Source organism: Ornithodoros turicata, chromosome 1, assembly GCF_037126465.1.
Source record: "Ornithodoros turicata isolate Travis chromosome 1, ASM3712646v1, whole genome shotgun sequence".
Taxonomy (NCBI): Eukaryota; Metazoa; Arthropoda; class Arachnida; order Ixodida; family Argasidae; genus Ornithodoros; species Ornithodoros turicata.
The window spans coordinates 11,009,447-11,014,825 of NC_088201.1; the positions used below are offsets into that span (position 1 = coordinate 11,009,447).

General features: G+C 45.9%; 1 non-coding gene across 1 annotated transcript; it reads right to left on the reverse strand.

The window, feature by feature from the left end:
• Positions 1 to 1,206: 1,206 nt before the first annotated feature.
• Trnar-ccg (transfer RNA arginine (anticodon CCG)) lies at positions 1,207 to 1,279 on the reverse strand. Its single transcript has one exon. It is a non-coding gene; the product is annotated as a tRNA-Arg (tRNA).
• Between the last annotated feature and the right edge of the window lie 4,100 nt (positions 1,280 to 5,379).

Below are 5,379 nucleotides of genomic sequence, written 5' to 3' on the forward strand. Positions count from 1 at the left end.
TCAATAAATTCCCATAGTTTTTTAGATAAATGTGCAAAACGAAACATACACGCAACCATCCGGTTCCGGTTTTGATGAGACGTAAACAGTCCGACCTTCGCGGGTGTCCGAAGAATGTGTGTCCTAAACTCCGAATAAAGGCAATCGGGGCTCTCTTGAGATTCGCTTAAGCCCTATCAACTATATACTCTTGTCTAAACGTTGCAGCTGTCATTCTTCACGTGGAAGCAACCGGAAGGCTGATGGCGATCGAAGTCATGGGAGAGAGAACGCCGTTATTTAAGAATTGGCGGATAATTTTATTGGAGCATTTTGCGTGGCGAGACTAATCATCATAGAAATAACGGAACATCAAGAACTTTAGGATCGGACTGTAGCTCTCTGCCTCGAAACAGTACGAATACAAGTTCTGCAGATGTCCCGTTGTCGCGCACGTACACGCGACCGGTAATCATGACGAAGAAAACCATGAAGGCTGTGAGTGAATGAGAGGTCCCGTGTCCCGTCACAGAAACACAAGATGAAGTGCCGATTATCGTAACAGTAGTTTACTGTAACGGTGGACACCGTATAGTACTTCATGCGCGTCTTTTCAAAGAAAGCTGCTCTTCCGACGAAAGGGCACCACCGGTGGATTTTCCCAGCACCCCCTCCCAAATCTTGCACCCCCCGCCCAGAATATCTTCCAGAACGGCCGAAAGAGCCAGAAAAGCAGCAGATATGGGCGTTACCTCCCTCCCCTCTCTACGGGACTCACACCCGCTTCATTTTATCAAAGTTGAGGTTATTTGAACAGACCGACATTTGAAGTTGGCGCGCAAGAAGGACATCTTGGTGTTACTTCTCCAGTTCCCATCAGGCGACGCCACGGCCGCGGGCGGCGTTGCGCTGTGTTCATAGCTGTCGCGTGCCGATCAGGCCATTACCACAGTAGCTCCACGTGACTTGGGCAGTTATTTTGTGTTTTGACAACCGATCATGACACCTGTTTAGACGGACACTGCCACGTGAAGACATCTGCAAAAAGATGTGGCGATCATAAACAAACCATGACCGCACGGGTTGACTGCAGGTTCGTGTTGTTACCCTGCAATGCTCGTCGAACGAACTTTTTTCGCGTTGGGCGGAGCGTGACGTTACATCATTTCGACACGTTTGCCACAGAGAAATCTAAAAATGGAAGTGCGGAAAAAAATGGAACAGCAACGCCCCTGGTGGGACTTGAACCCACAATCTTTGGCTCCGGAGGCCAACGCCTTATCCATTAGGCCACAGGAGCCTCGCGAGATTGAGGCCAGAGAACTGGTATAAAACAATAATGCCTTCTTGTATAAGGTTGTGAAATTCGTTCGAATTTTAACCACGTCATATCGATGCAACGCACCACAGATTGAAATTCCGCGTGTCAACAAATGAGGACATGATTTCCATTTCTCCCGCTGATGTACCGGAATACGCTCAAAGTGCAGTCATGACGAGCCCACTCAAAATCACATGGAAAATCCGCTTGACCTTCTTTGGCAAGAAAATCCATCCATCCACGCTCACGGGAGCTGCTTCCTCTGACGTCATAATCGATGCCACAATTACACAACAAAGAAAACCTTCGCCCCTATGGAACGACAAGTAGTTCTGAAGGAGCTAGACAGCTGAATGTACTGTGAACTAAGTTTCTATCATTCTAACGGAAGTTCGACCGAGAAGACAACAGTTGCGTCCCTCCTTTGCCAGTAACAGATACACTGACACCATAATTCGCTGAGTTACGTGAATCGTAGTCGTGAACTCTAAGCGATAACGTTTCACGTGCATGTAAGCACACAGCAGGAAGAAGACTGCCCACGTCGTCACCGTATTCGCATATCGATCATCCTGCGGAGCACAACGCATTTTCACTGGGTACGAACATTCATGACCCTGACGCCTTCCACAGATGACAACCGCGCATCGATCCAAAGTATGCACTTTCGCACGTTTTTCCCACAGAAACAAGTCGTAGAAAAACCAAGGCTTTACTCAACGGGAACGTCTCCCAGGAATTCAGGGAACGCAAGAAGTCTGCTTCGTGCCGTCGCCATTGCATTCACGACTCTTCTCACGGTGTGTCCCCAGCATAGACAGAATCTCCCTATGCTGAACTGGATCTGTACCTACGTACCTAGACCACGTTCCTTGAACGGGAGCGCTAGGTTTCAGACGATATCCCTTGCGAAATTTGACTAACATAGCAGTTTGCTGAATGCATGAGAAATGACGCTTTTTGTAAGCAGTCTGACAATTGACCTCCCAGAAAAGTGAAAGTGTCGTGGGTCTATTGTCATGTATAGTCCTTATTTAGAAGTGCCGGCAAACAGCATATGCCTTAAACTGCGGTACAACCATCCAAACAAAAATGCATGTCATTAGAACATCATTAAAACAAGCAGTAATAATAAAAGGAAAGTTCAAAACTATGAATAAAACGGGAATACAATTCGAATATCGTCTAAAAAAATGGGTCACAATCAATAGTACACGAGTTAATTACTACGTACAAGACTCGTGAATAAGTTAATACAGATGAGTCAACAATACAAAAAAGATTACATGTCTTGACATCCCTTGAAACCATCGAGTCAACCGGGTTATACTACCCAGTGACTTTAACGATGAACTAAACATAGTACTCATATGAAGCTTATTTGCCGTGCCTTCCGTTTAAATAACAATGAAAAGGACGAGCGTTTCCTTCGCGCTCATCAATACCTGCGCGTGCAAATCGAACTGACTTTTCCCTTGATCTTTTTGGTGCCTAAACAACATGTATCGTGGGAATGGAGTCATGCTGCATGTGCCGTATTAGTGTATTCTTTACTGGTTTACGAATATATAGTTATTTACTTACTGTTTTGTTATTTGGTTAATCGGTTGTGTCTTAAAGAAATTGATATTGAATGGACGTTGTGAAAAGCCTGAGCGTGGGCAAATACGCGGAGACAACACGAACACAACACAATAGCTGAGCATGTCCACAATCATTTTTGAGCCGTTGTGTCCCTCGTGTTTTTGCTCACGTTTAGGATTCTTTTTTTTTTTTTTTTCATTATGGTGTTCCTCCACCAGCTAGCTTGTCTGTATCTACGCGACGTTATCTGGACGTTAGTTGCCAACTTTTCAATAAAGGGATAATTTCTAATAGGGATTCAAGGGCCATCCGTGCGGAAGGAAAGTGCCTATGCTACGTATATGAAGTAAGGAGAACTTTCAAGAAAATGTTAGAACAAGTTCGGAAGGAAGTTATTCTAGGGACATTCCCGCCTTCAATTTTCGTCACACTAACAAAGGGGATACAGTAATGGCGTCTGACCAAATGTCTACTCCACACCAGCCCTAAAATAAAATTAGCACAATGTGCTGGAGCTCAAAAGGACCACACCACAAACAGAGACCCAACGTTTAAAACAAAACTTGTTTTTGCGTCGTGTACTTGCTTGCGCTAATCAGAGATGGCGCGAGTGAATCCATGCGGCACCGCATGCGGCTGAAAAAGTGCCGCTTCAGCTAAGATGGCGGGAAGCACAAAATGCTTCTAGAATTCTAGATGATTTAAAATTTGGTACTGGGATTCCACCCCCACCCCACAGACACACCTTTCAACCCCCAAATCATATTTCAATCCACAAAAAAAAAAAAAAAAAAGGAACGAAGAACTTACATGAACATAGCTTATGTAAAGGTAACATCTCCTTGAGCTTGAGGATCGTAAGTGTTAAGGACGTGCACAGAGAACCGGACAGGACAAGTTCTCTGTTCATGTCCTCGTCCCTCTACGATCCTCAAGCTCGAGGAGATGTTGCCTTCTTCATCGTCACACCAGCTCACTTGCCTTCTTGTGTTATGTTCATCATAGTTTGTGATTTTGTAAAGGCGGCAGTGTAAAGCTGAGGGCGGCTTGCTTGCTTTGTATGGTTGAGAAGAGGTGAGTCTACTTATATTCTTCACATCTCATCCCCCCCCCCCCCCCACGGCATTCCAGCACCCCATGAAATGAAGAACCTGGAAACAAGGCATGAGATTAGAGGAGCAATGAGGTGATATTTAAAATGGCTCTAAGCCCTGTCTCATTCGTCAAGCGGTCCATCAGGAGACACCATGCAAAATATTTTCGCTGTGCCCGGTGTATGGCCACATATACAAATCAAATTTACAAAAGCTGTCAGAAAAAGCGCAGCCGCAGGCGCAGGCACGATCCTCGCGTGACGTCAGCAGGTCCCCGTGCCTTTCTTCTCAGCTCACGTGCTGCTCAAACCCCTCTCCAGCTGCACCAGTCTACGTCACGAGTCACGTGCCAGGGAAATAGGTGACGTCACGACGTACCCTCATCCCACGACTCCCACGACGATGGACTGGTAGCCTTTAATCTCGGAGAAAAGGCAGATGTGTTTCGGAAATCAAGTCGATTCATCTATGAGCTAGAGCATAGCTAACCACAGATATGGTCCAAAGGGGGGAAGCTCATTGGAGGAAGCTCAACCGAGCTGAGTGGAAGAGCTTCATCGAACTGGTTTTCCCAGCAGACGTCCAACATACCTCCATCAGACATAGGACATCAGACGGAGGAAGGCGCACCTTGAGGCAAGCTCATTGTAGAGGATCTCGCAGGAGAAAACTTCGTGTGGGAGAAGTTCACATGGGATAAGCTCAGTGAGGAGAACAGTCCATCAGAGAAAATCTCATTGATGCACGCCCTCTAGAGAAGACCTCTCGACTAAATACCGCAGCAGAGGACCATATGCCAAGTAACAAGATATCTCTCGTGGTACTTTTGCACTGTGGCGTTCTTAATAACTGCGCTCTGTCCGTGTACCTTAACACCATGAATGTCCATAGATATATCCATATGGAATATTCGGTGTTCGAAGTCGTGTTTCTAACTCACCATGGATTGATACAGAGTTGTGCCTAACTCGTTACTTGGTAACGGTTGCTTTTTTTGGTAACGAAGTAACGATTCGGTTACTTTTTAAAATATGGTAATAGTAACGGAATCAGTTACAAAAATTGGTAACTCGTTACCGGCGTTACTCGTTCCTTTTGTTCAGCGCGGGGGAGCACATTTGGGCACTCCGTGTGGCACAATGCATGCAGATTTGACCTGCGTGACCCCCGTCCACGTGTGACTCATGGTATTTGTAGTCCCTCGCTGGATGTGTTGTTGTCTTTTCTCTTGTTTCCGTAATCTCCGACCATCACTCCTTCACAAGAATGGGCACCAACTGTGCTATGGCTACAAAAAACGCGTTTGGACTTCTAGCCTTTTCTTGTCTTTGCTAAGCTTCTGAGAGCCCTAAATTATGACGCAGCCCCTCGTCTGTTTTTGGAATCCGTTGGTGATCGGTG